Raw genomic sequence first — 21782 nt, 5'->3', positions numbered from 1 at the left:
GCCCCCAAATTCAACCTCCAAAGTTGCTTGCAGAAGAAACATCACTGTAGCTGACATCACAGAGGGAGCTGAATCCTCTCACCTTCACAAAGAACTTCCAAAGACTTCACTAGGTGTATTTATGTCACCCCAGCCTCTGATCTGTGGTCAGAAACTCTGGCTCCTGACAGCATAATCACTATTATATATTATATATTGTATAATAATATAACAATAATGAATGCACTTGCCCTTTTTATGTAGTACAGACGCAGCCAGATTCTCCAACCCAGAGGCTGGAGGTCAGGCTGCCACAAACTCTCAGAGGGAAGCCCTCTTCAGATTGGAGGGGGGGGTATCCATTTGCCCCTGCCCAGGACCCCTGGAGGGAGGGTTTTCTCTCTTTCCCAGGGCTCCTAGTGAGTTGCTGTTGCTTGCAGAGTCAGAGGAGAGAATAAGACTGAATGTAAATACTTAACCCCATCAGAGAGATGTCAGTGAGCCATAAATAGTACTGCAGGCAACAGCCATGCATCACTGATTCACACTTGTCACACCCCTCATTTTCTGAAATCTAGTTCGGTGCCCATCTCTTGGTACAGGAAATCCACTGCCATGAGCTATTAACTTTGGGAGTCTTTTAAAGTACTGTGATTTCTACTAATACCCTCTGGAGGCTTTAAAATGCACATTGTAATTTTAAATAAATATATCTTGCTTTGACTATTTTTGTAATTTGCAACAGCTTAAAAAAATGATTATCTAAATGTAACCATTCTTAAAATCATTCAAAGCAAATATTTGTCCTGCACCCCCTGGAAGCTAGAAGTAATGATAAAGAACAGAAGCAAAGAAGTTCAAGTAACAGCTCCTCTCCTCGAGGAGCTTTCATTCTTGTTGAAGAAGACAAAGCACCAATATATAAAACATTAAATAATAATAATACAAGAATCCAACAGATGATACACATCATAATAAAATAATAAAAATAGTAAATAATTAATAAGCAAGTCAATCAACAATATGTCAAATTCCATGAGTTCCATATTTAAATGTTGGTTCTGCCGATGAGTGGAGAAGGGATAGCGTGGAAACTAAGTCCCTAAAATTCACTTCAGATGCTCCACAATCTCTGGCCCATCATCCTTCTGAGGATGAAAAAGAGGATGGAGAAGGGCATACATGTTATATAAGTCACCAGCACAACATTATAACCAAAAGGAATTCCTACAATACTAGTAACCACTCTTAAATTTTGGAGTTTGTAATGCTTGGTTCTGGGCTCTGTTCTCACTCTATCTGCACTTGATTTGTCTTTAGTATAAGCAGCTAACAGCAGTCCAGATTGTCCCCTCTGAGCCCTAGATATATAATCAGTGGCCTAACTGAATCCTATCTATATCACCCTATGGGAAAAAAAAAAATAATAAGCCTTGTTTGTATTAGTCTACTCAGGCCACAGACTTGGTGGCTTAAACAACAGACATTCATTTTTTTGACAGTTCTGGAAGCTGGAAGTCTCTCAAGATGCCAAAAAGGATTAGTTCCTGGTGAGACCTCTTTTCCTGGCTTGCAGATGACACTTTCTTGCTATATTCTTACATGGCCTTTCCTTTGTGTGCACCAGAGAAAGAGAACAATTTCTGGTATCTCTTCCTCTTCTTATAAGGGCACAAATCATATTGGAGTAGGGCCCCACCTCATTTAACTTCAAATTACCTCCTTAAAGCTCATCTTGAAATATCATCACAGTGTAAGTTAGAGCTTTGACATGTGCGTTTAGCAGAGACACAATTCAGTCCATAACACTGTCCATGTGCTTGCTTCCTTTATTCTCCACAATCAAATTATTTTTGATGAATCTTGAGAGATTTTGAGCTCCTGGAGGATGGGGAAAATATCTTATTTCATCCCAGAATCCTTAGAACCTGGTACAGTGATCACTCCAGAAAACATATTAAAGAAATACATGTTGAATTGAATGGAATGGAATTTAGTTCTCCATAATTGCCCAAGTCCAGTTGAGAGACTTACCACCAGTCACCTGGAGTAACTGATGATTTTTTTAACTGGTCTAAAGCCTGCAACATTACCAGTACTTCCTATACAAAATCACCAGAATGTTCTTCTTAAACAAAGCTTGGTTCACACCTTGGCTTCCCCTCAAAATCCTCAGTCACTTTCCATTGCCTGTAAAAGTTAGCCTAAAATATTTATTAGGTCTTATAATAAAAAGGAAGGCCTTGAATGCCTCATTCCTTAGCATGGCATTCAAGTGCCTCCTTCTTGTCCGGCCCTGTCTGCCTTTCAGGCTTATCTGTAAACCTGCCTGCATCTCCCAACTCTACCTTCAGTGGTTCCAAGTGCTGCCCATGGGCTTCCTGCAAGACAATCCCCTGGGGAACTCCTTCTTTCTGTTCAGGGTTTCTAGTTCCTTTCCTGGAGAAAGTAGGTCTGGAGAAGGGCCTGGGAATCTGTATTTTTAAAACTGCTTAATGAAGAGAATAAGACAAGCCACAGACTGAGAGAAAATATTTGCAAAGACACATCTGTTATCCAAAATGTATTTTTAAAAACTCCTAAAATTCAACATTAAGAAAGCGAACAACCCAATTAGAAAATCGCAAAAGATCTTAACAGACACCTCACTAAAAAAGATATACAGCTAGCAAGTAAGCATATGAAAAGATGTTCAACATCGTATGCATTTAGGGAAATGCAAATTAAAACAATGACGAGATACCACTACATACCTATCAGAATGGCCAAAATCCAAAACACTGACGATAGCAAATTATGGGGAGGATGTGGAGCAACAGGAACTCTCATCTTGCTGGTGGGAATGCAAAATGGTATAGCCGCTTTGGAAGATAGTTTGATAACTTCTTACAAAACTACACACACTCTTGCCATGTGACTCAGCCAGGTGCACTCCTTGATGTCTACCCAAATGAACTGAAAGCTTATGACCATACAAAAACCTGCACACAGGTGTTTACAGCAGCTTTATCATAATTGCCAAATCTTGGAAGCAACCAAGATGTCCTTCAGTAGATAAATAGATAATTAAACTGCTGTACATCCAGACAGTGGCGTATATTCAGCATTAAAAAGAAATAAGCAATCAAGCCAGGAGAAGACATGCAGGAACCTTAAATGTATACTGCTAAATGAAAGAAGCCTCCCTGAAATGGCTACATATAAATGATTTCAACCATGTGATTTTTCTGAAAATTTAGGCAAAAGTGTGGAGACAGTAGGAGGATCAGTGGTTGGTAGGGCTTAGAGGGTGGGAAGGGATATGAATAGGCAGAGCACAGGGGATTTTTAGTGCAGTGAAATACTCTGTGTGATACTATGATGACTGTATGTCATTATACATTTATCCAAACTTACAGAACATACAACACCAGGAGTGAACCCTAGTGCAAATGATGGCCTCTGGGTGATGATATGTCAGTGTAGGTTCATCAGTTCTAACAAATGTTCCACTCTGATGGGGGACGTTGATCATGCGGGAGGCTGTACATGTCAGGGGAGCAGGGAGTATAGGGGAAGTCTCCATGCTTTCTGTTCAATTTTGCTATGAACCCAAAACTGCTCTAAAAAATAAAGTTTAATCTTTTTTTTAACCACTGCAATGGAGAGGTTTGGGCCCTTCCATCCAGCCACCCCCAGCACTCATGGATGCCAGAACATCCCCCTCCATCACGCTGTTCTTTCAGCCTTGACTTTTCGTTCCCTCTTTCTCTGCCTTCCAAAATCCGATTTGCGGAGACCTAACTGAAATATCACCTCTTTTCAAAACCTCGTTGGCTCCCCAGGCAGAAAGCACCAGCTTTGGAATCACAAGGACCTGGCTCCAATCTCCACCCTGTCAGGGAAGTCCCTTTTGCTCTCCAAGTCTATGCGTCCGCCTTTGTGAAATGAGGATGACAATAGTATCCAACTCATGAGCCCCCAGGGATTTGATGAAATAATGAAGGCAAAAAGAGCTCAGCACAGTCCCTGGCACATGGGAGACCCTCTAATAAACGGAGCCATTAGATTTAATGGCCTTTACCCAGGGTTTCCACTGCACTCGCAAGCGCCTTTATTACAGAGCTTATTTAATTGGCCTGAGGATGGCAGATAGCATTTACTAGGAGGGCTGTAAACACAGATAGTGGGAGCGAGGAAAGGAGGAGGGGTGCTCACTCTTTACCTAAGGCCCCTTCCTGACCGGAACCAGGCGGGACTGTGGCGCTCTGGGCAGCCAGGGCCAAGTGAGGAAGATTCTATTCCTGATTAAATGCATGAGGGCAGATCCCTTGGAGACTGGGGACCAGAGCAGTGAAAATTCAGACACCATAAATCTTCTGAAAGGTAGGGCTCCAGGACTGCGCTCTGGGCTGGAAGTGGGGATGTCTAGGCCCCTTGTACATCTCTGATTCTTTTTTCTTTTTGTTTTACCCTGAGAAAGCCTCCCTGGGTATTCCATTCCATTCCACTCCCACCCTCTGAAGCACAGGAGCTGCAACCTGTCCTCTGGGCACAGATAGGCAGCTAATTGGGTCATGTCTCTAACCGGCTTCTCTAATATAGGAGTGATATTGTCCCCAAAGCCTTTCGGAAAACTTGTCTTTCTTATGGTACTGATGTACATATGGGAAGTTTCTTCAAGTGTTATCTCCCTCTCCCCCATGCCTACTTCCACCAACCCCCACCCCCAACACACACACACACACACACACACACACACACACACACACACACACACTCTCAAGGGAGCTGCCTGGCTTTAGCTCCAGATGAAAGCATCTGTAGGAAGCAGGAATGGAAAGAGGAGAGTTTGGAGTGATTCTGCAATTCTTTAGAGGTTCTAGCAAAGAGTGGGCAGGATCACAGCCAGTTTGAAAGAACTGAGGAAGAGGACTCGTGAAAGAGGATATTTAGATTGTAAGATGCTATGACAATTTCCAAAAAGAGCCACTTTTGGGAAATGGCATCCCAAGAGTTTGGTCACAAAAATTTGAGAAAGGAAGCTACGAAGTCATGCTGTCCCACACGGCTGCTACCAGCCACCAGAAGCTACTGAGCACTTGAAATGCAGCCATACAAACTGAGATGTGCTGTAAGAGGAATACCCATTATAGATTTAGAAGACAGTATACAAAAAAATGTAAAATATTTATTAATAACCATTCTATATGTATGAGATATTGAGAGGATAATATTTTGGCCTACATTGAATTAAACAAAATAGGTTATTAAATATTTTCATCTGTTTCTTTTACCTTTTTAATGTGGCTACTAGAAAATTATAAATCATTATGTGATTTGCATTCTATTTTTATTGATGCCTCTTTTCTGGGCTTCGGTTTTGTCCTGGTATAAACTATGTTTGGATGCTGAAATCTTTATCATTGATTAAGTATCACGCTGGCTCCCGGCACTTCAATCTACTTTGCTTCCTCCCCACACCGCCCAGGACCAAGCTGAGTGGTGATGGGGGTGGGGGGAGGGGAGGCCAGCAGGACTTTCAGTGCCTCCTCCCTCAGACTGCAGGGGTTGCTAAGATCTCCCCTCCTCTGCCCCTAGGGTTACATGGAGTTTTAAAACATCAATTCTCTCCAAAACAGAGACCACTTCTCCTACTGTGCTGGAGGACTAAGTCCTTAACCTCTTGTCTCCCCTCTCCCTTTCAACCACCTCCTCAACAGCACAACTGTCACCCCTGCTATCACCATCCTCTCCCTTGGCTCTATCCCCATCCCTACCACTCTCATCACCACCACCTCTCACGGCACTGCCCTGCATCTTTTTGCTCATCCAGTGGACCATCTCCTCCCTATCTCCAGGGATGAACCCTATCCACATTTGTTGCCTTTGAAGCTGCAGTCAACCCCTAAGCCCTCCTGAGCTGAGAATTCTGCATGGCTGGACTCCCAACTTCATTCTGGTGACTGGGACCTACAGCAGCCTGACTACAGGGCTTAGAGAACCTAGCAACAACTCTGGGAAGAGGGGAAGGCCACAGCCTCTGCAGAAGCTGGTCGTGTCTTATCACGTTGTCAGGGGAGGGTGAAGAGAGTGGTTTAAGGAGAGAGCAAGATACCCAATTTATCCTGCACAGGGAACATGGTTTGCTTAGCAGAGAAGAACAAAACCAAGCAACACCAATAATAATAATAGTCAATATGCAGGGATTTTTGCTCAGTGTCAGACTCCATGCTAAGTGCTCTCAGCAGATCCCCAGTGCATGCCTGCAAAGCTTAGGTAAAGGGGATGGACTCAGGCAGGCTTCCTCCAGAACCCACACTCCAAAACTACATTGCTTCTTCAAAAGCATGAATGTTCATCCCCTCATTCACTCACTCGCCCACTGGTTCCCTCCTTCAGCACGCATGCACTGACAGTCTCTAAGAACCATACCAGCTTACTGGTTTCCACTCAACATCTAGGCTGACTAGGTGCATGCTAAGCCCGTGGGCTATAAAGGTGAATAAATCACCCTCCCTGAATTCACAGGGATCTTACAGGTGTTCAGGGGCCAAGAGAGATGTGGAAAAGCCTATCTCCAGATCCTTCTCCTGTTCTACATGCAGAGAAAGTGAGGCTGGGTAGGAGGGACGAGGAAGGGATGAGCTTCAGATCTCTCCTGACTTAACAGGGCAAGTACAGTCAGCCTGGATTCTCTAACCACACCATGGTTTGTCATCCCGCCCAACTCTTCTCCAGAGATTTTGCAAACAGACTGTGTCACTGCTTGGCTGCAGGTCCTCTTGATAAACTCAGTATGGCTCTTCTGCTTTCCTCCCCGCTGGTTGCTATCACAATGTGCCATGGGAAAGGCCACACTCACGTCAAAACTCATCCTCTCCAGAAACTCTGCTCTAAGCAGACACCCATGACCTGGATCCTTCTGAATCTGTGTGCTCACATTTCCATTACAGCAGTATGCACTGGAATGCTGCTTTGTACAGGTTCTTAATTTTCAAATATTTATGCATTTGTTCCCCAAGCAGATTTTGAACTTTTTTAAAAACAACAAGTGTTTCTTTTAGATCTTACCTTGTCCTTCCCAATCTCTCAGCATTTGGTAGCAACATCAGCCTATTCAAATTGCCAAATAAATGCTGATGGCTTGATGTACTCTGCACAGACATAACTATGTGTGTGTGTGTCTGTCTGTCTGGGTAGCATCCTGAATCAGCATGCATAGCACGGGTGTTTGTAGCATACAAGGATAAGTGTGAGCATATGCACGTGTACATGTGGGTGAGGTCTCCAGCTATTACAGTTACGGAAGCTTAGACACACATCAGCACAATCCGTACATTTCCAGACATTATCTCTCATGATAATTTCCTGCCAAATCTTTGAGTTGCAATTAGGAAAGTAGATAATTTGAAACATTTTCCTCTGCATGTTGAGATAGATTATAATCCTAATTTGATAAAGACTCTTAATGACTCATTAGCCACTCTTGGCTTCTCCTCAGGTCAGCCAACTTCCCGGGCCCTGGGAGGCAGCGACACTCAGGCCGTTCGTTACATGTTATTGCTTCAGCAGCACTAAAAAAAAAAAGACCCAACAAAGCCACAACTGCCTCACGGCTCTTGAATTCTCTTTTCTTCAGCTCCTAGATTTGGGCGTTGACTTTCTTTTCCTGGCTTTGAACAAAGCCTCTAATTTCCTGACAACCAAATGCTCTCCCCAGGGTCTTGCCCACAGCGGGAAGTGGCACTCACATCACATCGCACTGAAGCCTTCCCTCTGCTTGCACAGTGGCAGTAGCTGCCACTTCTCCAGTCGCTATTTATTTCGTAGTTAGTGATCCCCAAGTCCAGAGGATGGGGTTCCTGGGAGCAATAACATTTTCAAGTGGTTTACAGAGGATAACCACACAATAGCCCCCTGTCTGTGTTGGCGGACCAGGGGTCAGAAAGTAGAGAAGGCCATTTAGAAGTTACCCCACCCATTATTTTCCCTCCTGGCACAGCGGCACCCCTTCCAGCAATAGCCTTAGGTAATTAAAATTGTCACAGAAGCCAAAGCCACAGTTTCCCTGGGGTCATCCATTCTAGAATTTAAGACCCCTGACTCTCAGAAATTTCTTACTCATGCATGGACTTGTGTGGACGTGTCGCAGCACACATGCACACACACAACACACTCATCACGGATGAACATGTAGGACACACAGAGGCAGCACACATGTGTGTGCAAGCACTTCTCAGAATGGTCCTTACCCTGAGGTCAGGTACAGGGGAGTAAGGAGGAAAGGGAGGCTAAGTCAGCAAATGCATATCTTTGCTGCATGCCTACTATGAGTCAGGCACTGTGCTATAGGAGGGCACAGATAGATGGATAAGCTAAGCCCACAGAGCTGGACCCGGGGCTGCTCATTCTGAGTTAGAACAAGTAGGGGTGGCACTGGTAGTCACCACCAGCCTTCCAAGAGCTAATTCCCTCCCCAACATGTGCTCTTACCCCTGTCCTGTTCCACTCTATCCCCACTGTCACAGGCTAGGCTTGGGGTGAGATAAAAAGCCCCCACTCCCCCCACCCTACCCCCGCCCTGCACCTTCGATCAATGTGAAAAATGCTCTCTGGGAAGAACCCCTGAGGCTGTCTTCTCTACCACCCACCCCCCCTTCCTTCCCAATGAGTCCAGGGAGATCTGAGCAGAGGGTGATGGATAGCCCTGTCTTATTGTTCCAGACTCCGAATCCACCAGGGCCTGGGAGAGCTGTATAAATCAGCGCCTGGGCTGGGCCCTCACCAGCACGGTGGCTCAACAAGAGGAATGGAAGGCGCGGGACCATAAAACTGTCTATGGGCTAAGTCATTTCATTTCAAGTCAGGGCCAGGGAGAGAAAATGTTTGGTTCTTGGGAGACAGACTCATTTGAAGAGGATGAATAAGCTGGTGGAGGGAGGTCTGCATGTCTGGATGCACAGAGAGAGGGAGGTGGAGAGAGGCCAGTCCCGTGGAAGGACACTGGGTGAGCCAGCCTTCATCTCTGTGTCCACTTATTCCCACCATCCAGTGGTGGGGGGATACTCATGTCCCAAACTTTGATAGTATTTGGAAAAATTGATAACCTGTAATTTCCCCTTCTCTGAGACAGCAACAGCAGGGCAGGGGAAGGCAATGCTGGGCATGGCTCTAACCATCAAACTGTGATCAAGCATCAGTCCCATTTCACTCACTCAAACGTTTACTTGAGGAGCCCTAAGGGCCAAGCACTGCTCAGTGCTGGGCAAACCCTGCCCTCAAGGAGCTCACAGTCAAGTGGAGAGATGGGAGACAGACTCATAAATCAAGGGCATGTACTTCATTATCCTTTATCACAGCACCTGTGACAAATTGCTATATTTATTGATTTGCTTGTCTTTCTCCCTTGTTAGACTGGAAGCTCCTTTAAAGTAGAAAGGAGAGGGAATGGGTATCTGAGTGCCAGTTATATGCTCCCATTATGCACTACAGTCATTTCATCTCCAGAATGCCTTATGGTAGACTTTGCTACCGCATTTTACAGACAAGGAGACTGAGGCTCAGAGAGGTTAATGCATTTGCCCAAAACCAAAGCAGCGCATGGAGAGCTGAGACGCAAACCAAATGAGCATGAGCCCACACCCTGCTCAGGGTCCTTAGCAGGGTGGCCTTAGCCCTGAAGCAGTGCTTTATTCAGGATGCTGTTGATTATACAAAGGAGAGAGGGGTGAATGGGGGGATTAACGCTGGGTGGGTGGGTCAGGGAGGACTTTGCAGAGGAAGAGCTTACCGAAAAGTTTTAAGGAACAGATGGAATTTGACAAAATGACAAGGGAAGGAAAGCCAATGTGCCGATAACAAGGAAACATGAAACAGCATTGTGTGTACTGGCCACCTGCTCAGAAGCCCCTGCTTCACCCATGAGCTCCCCTACTGCTCCCATTTCCAGCCTGAGACAGGGGCCCAGCAGTGACACACGGGGCTTCGGTACTATGGAGTGGAGGGTTTTTGTTTTGTTGTTATTGTTGTTCTATTTCCTGGGACCAGATTATAAAATCCATGTAGGATACAGTCTGCTTTGCTCACAAGTAGAATTCTAACATCTTGGGGGGTGCCTGACTCATTTTGAAACAAGTGGCAGAGCTGGAGGGTAAGGGGGGGGTGCTTCCTACATCCCTGCCCTCCCATGAGGCTGGTATAATTGAGCCAGTCTGGGAGCCCCTCCTGTTTGAGGTCTCAAAAAACCATTTTAAGGTGAGAAAACACCCAGGTAGGACCAAAGAAGGTGCGGCCCAGGGGCCTTCAGCAGTTGGTAGAGGCCAGGCCTGGCTCCTCCGTCTTCTCTGCTTTCTCCTCCAGTTCAGGAACCAAAATCAGGCTGTGAGCTCAGAGGAGCCACAGAGCAGACCTTGCACCTGCCCCTAGTCTTCAGCTTATGCTACAGGGACGGCAAGAAGCCTGGGGAACACCAATATTTAAGGGCGTTCAACATGCAGAAGAGGAGCCAAGAAGGGGTGCTGAGGAGCTGTGAAACACAAAGAGACACTACACCGGGTCACCCATGCACCTTTTCCAGCTTTAGTGGCATCACCCTAGGAAGACTGTGGATTATCACAAAGAAATTAGAATGGGAGAGGAGAAAACTGTAGACTGGAGAGTTTCATCATTATTATTATTTTTTTTTAACAGAATAAAGGGGAAGAGTGGTAACTGGCTGGACATAAAGAGAAATCACAAGCTGAGGAAGGATCTGAGGGGAGGGCTGATCCACTGTGCAAAGCCCTGAAGGCTTCAGCCCTTGGAGGCACCAAGCACTGTGTACCAGGGTTAGATGCTTGGCTGGACAGGGAAACAGGGGGCAAGTCTGTTTATAGAAGGGGTCCCCACCCTCCCCACATGGCCAGTCAGCCATATCCTTTATCCTCCTGGAAGTGAGAAGTTTTCTCCTTTTTCTTTTATTGTCACACCCATGGCACGGGGAAGTTCCCAGGCCAGGGATCAGACCTCCATCACAGCAGCGACCAGAGCCACAGCAGCGACAATGTCAGATCCTTAACCTGTTGAGCCACAAGGGAACTCCCGAGAGGTTTTTTTCCTTTGGAGAAACTAAATAAGGGCAATATTAGACTTGAGAACACCAAGTATGGTGGAAGGTGAAGAGTGTGAAGGAGAGGTGACCTTTAGTCCTTTCTCTGGACTTGCTAGCAACTCTCCCACACCACCAACCAGAAGGTTGGAAGATTCTTCTTTGAAGAACTGAACAGCCCCAGAGAGAACTCCAGTAACTGACAACCAAAGTTCCTCAAAAAAATAAAAGATTCATCCTACTCGAAGCCCATCGGTCAATAAATTCTGGCTTCCAAACAAGTTTCCATAACAAGCTTTCAAAATCAACTTTTAATACCTCTTTCTTAAATACGAATAAATGGTTGAGAATCATCAGTTATTTAAAGAAAGCCTCAAACATGAAAAAAAAAAAGGAGCAAGTAAACAGGAAAAAAAGAGATCTAAGTTCATGGAGATTTTGCAAGGAGCAAAAGTTCAAAAAGAGCAGTTCAAAAGGATAAAAGAAGGAGTTCCTGTCATGGCACAGAGGATAACAAATCCAACTAGGAACCATGAGGTTGCGGGTTCAATCCCTGGCCTTGATCAGTGGGTTAAGGATCCAGCGTTGCCTTGAGCTGTGGTGTACGTCGCAGATGTGGCTTGGATCCCGCGTTGCTGTGGCTGCAGCGTAGGCTGGCAGCTACAGCTCCAATTAGACCCCTAGCCTGGGAACCTCCATATGCCAAGGGAGTGGCCCTATAAAAGGCAAAAAGACAAAAAAAAAAAGAGAGAGATAACAGGAAAAGTTGTATTTATAACACAAGAAGAGATTACAATGAAAAAGTAAAAAATTAATGAAAAAGTCCTTTTTTAATTAAAAATACAATTTAAAGGAGTCCCTGTCATGGCTCAGAGGAAGCGGATCTGACCAGTATCCATGAGGACACAGGTTCGATCCCCAGCCTCGCTCAGTGGGTTAAGGATCAGCATTGCCATGAGCTGTCATAGGCAAGGTTCAGATCTGAGGTTGCTGTGGCCATGGCATGGGCCAGTGGCTAGAGCTCCAATTCGACCCCTAGCCTGGGAATCTCCATATGTCACGGGTGTGGCCCTAAAAAAGGAAAAAAATTTTTTTTTAATTTTCAAAAATCAATAAGGCAAAACTGAAGAAATCCTCTAAAGAATGAACCAAAAGGAAAAAAAGACGATTAGAAGAGAAATAAAGGACATTAGTCTCCTGATTAGCCCTGCAGAAAAAGATATATGCGAATGCCCATCATCATCATTATTATGACGTTTTAAACTATGAAGGATAAAGAAAACGTTCTAAAATATTTTAAAGAGGAAAAAAACAGGTAAAAGAAACAAGAATAAGAAAACATAAAACTTCTTCAAAAGCAACATCAGATATTAAAGGATAGCAGAGAAATACCTTCTAAACTCTGAAAGAAAATATTTTTAATCTAGAATTCTGTACCCAAACAAATTATCAGTCACATTCCAGCATATTACAGAAATATTTTTGGATAGCCAATGACTCGTGAAAATTACTTCCCAAGCAATCATTCTTAAGAAGTTATTAGAAGATGGGGTTTGGTAAAGTTAGCTGATAGTCCAGCAAATAGACGGGAGAGTCAGTAAATAAGCGACCCAAAATAGGAAGGTAGTAAAGGAAATATTCAAAATGATGATAAAGGGAAGCCTCAGGATGACAGCTATCTAGTATCTCAATTCCAAGAGTAGCCAATCCAAATTGAAACAGAAAAGCAGAAGGTTCTTAGAGGGGAAATGTAAGAATGTAGGAAAAAAATGGAACAGGAGTTCCCTGGGTGGCCTAGTGGTTAGGGACTTGGTATTCTCACTGATGTGGCTTGGGTTTAATTCCTGGCCTTGGAACTTCCACATGCTATAGATGCAGCCCCCCAAAAAGGAAAAGATGGCCTTGAACATATGGAACATAGTATGGACAGGTATGTAGCAGAGTTGTTAAACCATGTGAAAAAAAATTTATAAGTAATTCGGACATCAGGTCAATAAAAAAGGAGGCAATTATTAACTCCAGGAAAAAACAAAGTATACAAAAGAAGACACATGATCACAGTATACTACTTGATCTGGGAATAAATAATATTTGCATAGTCATTAGCATATAAACACAGAGATTGATTTAACAAAAAACAAAAGTTTATGTTGGAGAGATAGGAGAAGAAGTGCAGGGCTGGGGTTGGGGGAGAACAGTGTGGGAGAACTAAGTTCTCACCTACCTTGGTAGAAAGTCAATATATAATTTCTAAAATTAGTAAATCAAGAAATAGCAATAAGGATATTGTTTTTAAAACTGGCAATATAGACAAAAGAGAAATGAGCTATAACAGCTGAAGGCGACTGCCTTGGAGAAGGGGACTTGGAGTGCGAGAGTGAAGCAAGGCAACTGTTGATGTCCAAACTATGCATACATATTCTTTGATTAAAATAAAATTAAACATTTGAAAAGGGGCCTCTATGGCTCACACACAGTCCAGCTTAGATCCTCAGGGTATGAGATCAAATTTCAAAATAAATGATGCATTTTTACCTGAGTGTCTGCATATACCCCTGGGGTACCTGACACAGTAGCTGGTGGTCAATAGGCTTCAAAGATTAAGAAATCTGATTCTGGCCCACAGTTGTGGACATTATGGGCAATTCTCAGACATGCCATGATATTTCGTGTCTGTGCATGCTGGTCTTTCTGATTTGAATGCCTCAATAAACAAATCTCCCAAGCCCCTAACATGATGAACTTCTCTTCGACCTTTAAAACTCTTCTAAGAGACTGCCTCTTCCAGAAAGTCTTTCATGATGCCTTCTCCCTAGAGTCCTTTTTCCATCTTTTGGCCTATTTCTGAATCTTCTCTATATACATCTAGCAAAGCATCCGTCACCATGTTTCCATTGGAAATAGACTGACTCTCCAATTTACCTGTAATCCCCTCTACAGTCATCAGCTTATGCTAGTTATGCTTCAGGATATGCAAATGCAGAATCTCAAGTACTCACCACACAAAGGTTTATCTCCTATCACACTACACATCAGCTGTGTCTCTGGTTCCACTCCATCTCTTCTCTCTCCAGGCGGGACCCAGCTAGAGGTGCAGCCCGACTCTGGACATGTCACTCTCCTGGCAGAAAGAAAAGAGAAATGTGGGTGGGACTATAAAATGTCCCTGAAAGCCTCTGCTCAGAAGTGACTTCTATCACTTCTGCTCATATTCATTGACCAAAGCAAATCGCATGACCAAATCTGATGCCGATGATGCAGATAAGTATAATCCTCTCACCAGGAGAGGCAGTGAATAATTGGGTACAATAGTAAAATCTTCTATTGTCTCCTTAGTAGGGTCCAGGTCTTATTTTTGTATATTGGTCCTAACACAATGCTTGGCACCAAGGAGGTATTCAGTGCATTTTCACAGAATTGAATGGACTTACCAATTATACAAACCTGAGAACAGAAGGAGGTCTGAAAAAGGGAAAGGGCTGATGGAGAGCTGGGAGGCATCAACCTCAAGCTCACTGAATAACATGTGGCTTGTAATCAAAAGACCAGGCTCCAAAAGCCATGACTCCTGTCCAGGCTTATCTTTAAAATAAAGGAGACGAACCAGAGGGTCTCTAGGGTCCCTTCTGGCTCTAACCCTTTAGGTGTCTAACAAGAGCCCTCAACCTGGGTTCCTTAGTACCTGCTAGCAAAGCTGCCAGCTTCTATTCATAACGTCCAAGCCTATAATTAGAAAAAAAAAAATAAGCCTCCAAATCACTCCATGGCTGAAAATTCACCCATGTCTGTAAAAGAAAATAAAACTATACTTCCAAAATGAATATATTTTCAACAAAAATATTAAGTAGCAATTATTTATTTATTTATTGGTCTTTTTGCCATTTCTTGGGCTGCTCCCACGGCATATGGAAGTTCCCAGGCTAGGGGTCTAATTGGAGCTGTAGCAGCTGGCCTACCCCAGAGCCAGAGCAACGCAGGATCCAAGCCGTGTCTGCAACCTACACCACAGCTCATGGCAACGCTGGATCCTTAACCCACTGAGCAAGGCCAGGGATCGAACCTGCAACCTCATGGTTCCTAGTCAGATTCGTTAACCACTGAGCCCCGACAGGAACTCCACAAATGTCTTTTTTTAAACAAACCAATACCTGTTTCGAGCATATTGTTCTAGGCAATGGGATCTCCAGTTACAGGAAAGCTACTTATCATGACATTGCAAAGAGATGGTTACACATCTGAATGTATCAACACTGAGTGCAGGTTCACACGTGGAAGTTGTCACGTGACTGGAAACTGTCTCACACATAGTGGGAATTCTATATTTGTTGAATAAATATATACCTGTCTTGGCTGGACTTGGGCTCAGAAGCTATCATTCCCCATCCAATTTATCCTTATTTCTGTATGTCTGCATTTGGTTGTTGCTGGGTTTTTTTAAGCTTTTAGGAAAAAAAATTAACCTAAAAAGGGTTGAGAAATCTGCTGGCTAATGGGCTGGTATATAAAGAGAATTACTTACCAGATTCTGAGTCCTGAGCCCTGTGTTCTCATCAGCAGAAGGCAAATGCTGTGATGACCCTGTTTGATTAGAGAAATGGGTGCCCTTAAGTTTCCACCCATAAATCATGGATGCCAGGCCAGGTATCCACCACTATCAGCTAATAATAACAAGCATTTACTATATGCCATTCCAGGACCATTCCAGGTTCTTTGCATATATGAACTCTCATAACTCTTGTGGCAACCCCAGGAAATAGGTCCTGTTTTCATCTTCATTTTACTGATGGGGGAATCATGGTACAGGCAGGTTAATAAAGCCATCCAAGGTAACAAAATGAGTGGCAAGGCTGGGCTTTGAACCTAAACAATCAGGCTCCAGAGTCTGTGCTAAAGTCACTTCTACTTTATTCTGCCCGAGCATGCAGCATGCTGCCAAGTAAATTGGACTCATTCCTGGATATAAATGTAGCCTGAAACCATCAGCACACCATCACCTCTCACTCTTAAAGACCCTCTGCACACTACCTCTGCACCAGCCCAAGGGACTGAAGTTTCCACCCTCAAACTGTGGGTGCAATGAGGAAAGCCGGTGTGACTGGCTCCCTTGAATGCCAGAAAGAGTAATTTTTTAGGTGGATGTTCATCTCCTCTCATCCATCCCAAGTTCCTGGACTCCATGCCCCCTTGCCCAGATGAGTATAAGGAAAGATAACCTCTCCTTGGGACAACGGGTCTAGTTTCTGGTGGCCACAGCACTGCAATCAGCAGGCAAGGCTCTTTACTGTAAAGACCAATCAATACTACCCCATCCCACATCCCCACCCTTTCCTGCTCCTCAGTCTATAACTGGTATTGATTACAGCAGAGCTGGGAAGCAAATGCCAAAATATATCAATCAATCACCAAGATGGCAAAGAAACTTTATTAAAACCATTACACCTTCTTCTATTTTCCTGCCCACCCCAGCTTCCTCAGCCCAGTGGCCATTTCTTTTGGAAGGTCTCCAAGAACTTTGCAGACATGATCTGATGGCTGGTGGAATTTCCTCTATTTGAGGAAAATTTAAACCCAGAGAAGAAGCAAGAACAAGTCCCATGGTGAGAAGATGGAAACCAGGTGTGTGAAAATATGTGCATGTGTCTAACAGTACGTATATGAAAGTGTGCACTTATGCACTTTGTTTAAAGAAAAACCTACAACATAGTAACATTTCAGAAATACTTTGTAATTGTCACTGAAGTTTTTACAAGTCAATTCTTTCTGGTAGTTTAATGTCCTTTACTGAGTGGTTTAATTGTGAAATTTCCCATTATAATTGGGTTCTTTTAATGCAGAAAGAGGTATATTTGCATATGCAAATGAAAAACAGTTAACAAAATCCATTAGCAGAGAAGGAGGCATTGAAAGAGCCACACACCTGGGCTTGGAATCAAACCTGCAGTGAGCAAGTCCTTGCCCCAACCCAGACCAGTTCTGCTGCCAGTACAACAGAGGGGAAGGAGGAAAAGCATGTCAAGTGCTTCATGGCTACCAGGACAAGAGAAAACCAAGCCGTGTGCTGAAGAGACTAAGTAAGGAAGAATTTTTGCTTGTCCATGAAAGGATCTTTTCTTTGCAAGGAAACTTCAGGCAAGGATTTTTAAAGGAGCCTTGATTTTTATACAGATCTTTGGTGACTCTTTTCTGGGTTTCTGCAAAGAGCACTGGACTGGGAGTAGAAGGGGGAACTTCTAGTCCTCATCCTGTCACCAACTAGCAAGGAGCCTCCTGGCAGGAACCTACTAGATCATATCCGAATGTCAATGTTCCAGAAGTTCCTGCTATCATCACAGGTAACTGACAAATTTATTATATTCATTCAACAAATATTCATTGAGCCCCTGCTACGAGCAGTCAGAGATTACAGACCCATAAGGAGGTAGAGCCGGGACCGAGCTGAGCAACACATAAATAAGCAGCAGACAAGGCACATTCGTGGAACTTAAGGTCTGATGGAGTTCCACGGGCTGAACTGTGTTCCTCCCTAAATTCATGTGTGGACGCCCTAATCCCTGGTGTGACTGTATTTGGAGACAGAGCCTTTAGGGAAGTAATTTAGGTTAAATGAAGTCATGAGAGTGGGGCCCTAATCCACAAGGACTGGTGTCCTTAGAAGAAGAGGAAGAGACATCAGAGATATCTCTCTCTCCACAGGCACAGAGAAGAGGCCACGTGAGAACACTGGGAGAAAGTGCCATCTGCAAGCCAGAGAGAGAATCTTTACCAGAAACCAGCCCTGCTGCCACCTTGTCTGAGACTTGCAGCCTCTGCACCTGTGACAAAATAAAGCTCTGTTGTTTAGGCCACCTACTCTGTGTCATTTTGTTATAGCAGCTTGAGCAGACTAATACATTGCGGAGGAGAGGGATGGAGATCAGGGCACCTCGCCCAGTCGAATTCTAGAGATGGGGAAGGTTCCCAGAGAGCCTAACATCTAAAGGGTCGGAAGGATTAGCGGGGGAAAAATACCATGGGTAGAACACCTTCATGGATGAAGCCTGTAGTGTCACAGAAGGAGTGGCAAGAACGAGGCTGAGGAGGAGTTCCCTTCATGGCTCAGCAGTTAACGAACTCGACTAGGATCCATGAGGACGCAGGTTCAATCGCTGGCCTCACTCAGTCAGTTAAGGATCCAGCATTGCCATGAGCTGTGGTATAGGTCGAAGATGTGGCTCCGATCCTGGCTTTGCTGTGGCTGTGGCATAGGCCAGCAGCTACAGCTCCAATTCAACCCCTAGCCTGGGAACTTTCATGTGCTGTAGGTGCGGACCTAAAAAGAAAAGAAAAGAAAGAATAGGTCTGAGGCGGTGGGGGGAGCCAGCTGGGGAGGTTTCATGAACAAACATGCCTCCAAGGATCTTGAAGGCCAAGAAGCTACTATACCTTTTGAAACTTGTGACTTGCCCCACTGATGCTTCTGATTCTGCAGGGGAAAAAAAATGCCAGCTTGGGTTCTGCTGGCAGGAAGAATTAGCAGGCTTTTCTTGCCAACCTGGCCAGTGCAATCTTTCTCAGGCATGTCTGCATATGTTCCTTGTGGAAATACATTGCCTTTTTGTCCATAAGCTTCCTCTCAGCGTCTCAAAGCCCCTGCTGGGACAGTTTCTTCTTCAGGTGCTTGCCTTCAAGCCTGCAAAATTCCTTTACTTCTTGTTAATAATTGCTAGTGCTTATGGAGTTAACCGTATACCAGGCACTGTTTTAAGGGCTCTATGTGTATTAGCTCTTTTAATCCTCAAAACAACCATATAAAGTAAATTCTATTAACTCTAGTTCATGGATGAGGAAATTGAGTACAGAGAGATTAAGACACCTGCCCAGGGCCTCTCAGCTAAATGGAGAAGCCAGGATTAAAAATCAGGGCAGTCTAGCTTGAGTGTCCACACTCCTAACCACAAAGTTATATTGTCTTTGGAGGAAAAAAAGGACCAAGAGACCAGGAGTCAGATAGGTTCCCATGGGTAGTTTAAGAGCTGGGGGTGGGGCGGGGGGGGTGCAGGGGTCTTTCTGAACCTAGAGTCTATGCTCTTAACATCTTCAGGGAATGGAGAAGAGGCAGAAGGCTCTGAGTGTTACTCAGAGAACCATCATGGATCAGTGGAAGAGTAAGAGAGAAAGACAGAGAGAAACAGGAAGTCAAGGTGATACCCAGGTCTCTGGGTAAACTGCACAACCAACCTTCATCATCCTATGCCACCTTCTTCGTTTATCCATTCATTCTTTCATTCATTTAACAATGCTTAGAAACTACAATGTTTCAGGCACTGGGCTGGGAAAAAATGAGCAGGTAAATACTGAGAATGACCATGACATACCTGCCCCTTCCCCTTGCCTTCATCCAAGAAGCTCAAGGACTTTACATTCTAGGGGAGGGGTTGATACATGAATAAATACAACAAATTATCACAGTGTTATTCTATATGTGTATTGGTATATGTCTTTCTACCTACAAAGCATTAACAGGAGGACAGCCCATCTCTGCCTAAAGGGGTCAGAGGAGGCTTCACTTTGAAGAAGGTGCCATTTGAGCCAGTGAAGGATGAAGAGAATCTTCTAGGAGAGTAGTGGGCTCCTGGGAGTGTCCCTGGAGAGTATATCATAGATCCCTGAATTCCTGGACACATAGAATTATAGAATGTGAACAGTGAAAGGAGCCTTAGAGGGTATCTCATTTCACCCCTTTATCCACAAACAAGCAAACTGAGCAGGCTAACCCTGTGACACAGCCCTGAAACCCAGGCACAGCTCTTCAGGTCCACACAACCAGGTTGTGGCCTTCAACAGCTAAAAGTACAACACCAGTTTTCTGGGCTTTGTGTTCCATGGGTTGTGGACCACAAGGGAAAGGGAAAAGAAGAGGGCGAGGAGTCAAGAAAGTCTCCATGTCCTGGGAGTTCCCATTGTGGCTCAGTGGAAACAAACCCGACTAATATCCATGAGGATGTGGGTTCAATCCCTGGCTCTCGCTCAGTGGGTTAGGTTACAGACATGGCTCAGATCCCACATTGCTGTGGCTGTGGCATAGGCTGGCAGCTGCAGCTTCAATTCATGGGAACTTTCATATGCCTCCAGTAACAGCCCTAAAAAGACACCCCCCCCAAAAGTCTCTATGTCTCAGTTTACACAACTGAACAGACAACTCTAAACCTCCTCCCCTGCCTCCCCCAATGCCTCTCAGGTTCCTGGCTGCCCTACCCCAAGTCTTAGGTTTAGAAGCAAGGATCTCTACTCAGCCCCTTGCCTCTCTCTGCTACCTGCTCTTCCAACTCCACATCTTTTCAACCTGTATTTCAGCTGCAGATTTTCTTTTCAGCTACCCCCAGCAAGCCCAATACCCACCCCTCACCCCTACAGGCTTCGGCCCCCCCAAAGGTCAAAGGGTTGCGGTTCAGCCATCTGCCAGCAGGGGGCAGTCCTGCAGCAAGTCTCCATCCTGCCCCGAATATCCCAGCCCCCAGTCCAGTCACAACTCCTTAGAGATGCAAATTGAGAAGCAGCCTTCCTAACCGGAGAGGGCTGCTAATTCTCTGACGAGTATGCAGATTTCCATCCTGCCTTTGCCTGGGTTTATTTGTTTTACTTTGCAATAAATTTAATACAGACTCCCTGAAGCAGAGAGGCAGATGGACTATAAACTCTGCATTTTGAGAAGCCTTCATTACTAAGTTAGTGTGGGTTTTGATCCCTGCTTAAATTATATCTACGAAATTTGACATGGATTTGGGTCTGGGGTTTGCCGGTTCCTCGGTGCTCTGGAGCTGCTTCTAGGGAATTTACAAGGGCTGATTTGATTATTGGGACTCTAATTTCTCACAGAGGCTAACAAGGAGGCTGAGAAGCCTGGCTGATGTGTAACAGGAAGAGGCGGGTATGAGAGGGTAAACTGGGTTGCTACCTGGCCCCAGCTTAGCCCTGTCCCTGTCCAGTGCTATCTTCCCATTCCCCTGGCAGGGCCCTAAGTCAGACACACCAGGACCATGTACAGAAGCCTGTGTTGACCCCTGGGTGGGTTAGGAGTCGGGGCCTTGCAGTGGAAAGTCCTCACAAGAAGCTCAGAGTTCAGGAAAGAATCAGATGCACATATGGGAAAGATAGAACTAAAACATCTATAAAGAGACATTAACAAGAATGATACAAATTAGCATTGTAGAACAATGTAAACTGGGCATAAGGGATCTTGGCAGAAGAGGGGAAATTGCAGTTCACCCCTCCTATTAACACCTGTGCCATGTGCCACAAGGTACCCCTTCTCCCCTCCCTGCTCCTCTGCGACCACGAAAGAAGGTGCCATGACCTAGGAGTGCAACAAGCCTCGGGTTCTTGTCCCATCTCCACCGGCTACTTCTTTGTTCAAACAATGGGTAAGATATTTAATTTCACTGAGCCTCAGTTTCTCTATCTGCAAAATCAGAACATGATTGTCACGAGAACCAAGTAAGATAACCTGAGTAAGAATGCACACACACTGGAAAAGATTGGAACATAAAAGTCTGTACAAGATGAGCCCTTTTCTCCATTACGAAAGAAAGGATCACTGATTAGAGTGGGAAGGCCTGGGGCAGAGGGGAGGTATGAAGGGAATTCTGAAAACTTGTCATGAGACCTGGAGTCAGGCGCCACAATCCAGTCAAGGCTCAGAGGCCAGCCCTCTGCCTTGGTCCTTCCGCTCACCTGCACGCAAACCTGCCCGTGAGCA

General features: G+C 44.8%; 1 protein-coding gene across 10 annotated transcripts in view; it reads right to left on the bottom strand.

Annotated features, from left to right (window-relative positions):
- The window catches only part of PKNOX2 (PBX/knotted 1 homeobox 2), a 305801-nt gene that overhangs the window by 260492 nt on the left and 23527 nt on the right, over positions 1-21782 (bottom strand). For 5 of the 10 annotated variants that reach the window (XM_084976576.1, XM_021063089.2, XM_084976572.1 and 2 more), the window contains exons 2-3: positions 15567-15625; positions 14047-14168 (exon numbers count right to left, since the gene is read on the bottom strand). The gene's annotated coding sequence lies outside the window, so the exon portion shown is untranslated. The remainder of the gene's footprint in view (positions 1-14046; positions 14169-15566; positions 15626-21782) is intronic. The other 5 variants (XM_021063090.2, XM_084976571.1, XM_084976577.1 and 2 more) reach the window with 1 other exon arrangement.

This window comes from Sus scrofa, chromosome 9 (assembly GCF_054392235.1).
Source record: "Sus scrofa isolate SSC_HxYL_T2T_F1_AM1 chromosome 9, Sscrofa_HxYL_maternal_Yorkshire_Landrace_v2.0, whole genome shotgun sequence".
Taxonomy (NCBI): domain Eukaryota; kingdom Metazoa; phylum Chordata; class Mammalia; order Artiodactyla; family Suidae; genus Sus; species Sus scrofa.
The sequence above is the reverse complement of the archived record's forward strand: the minus strand, read 5'-3'. Positions and strand labels throughout refer to the sequence as shown.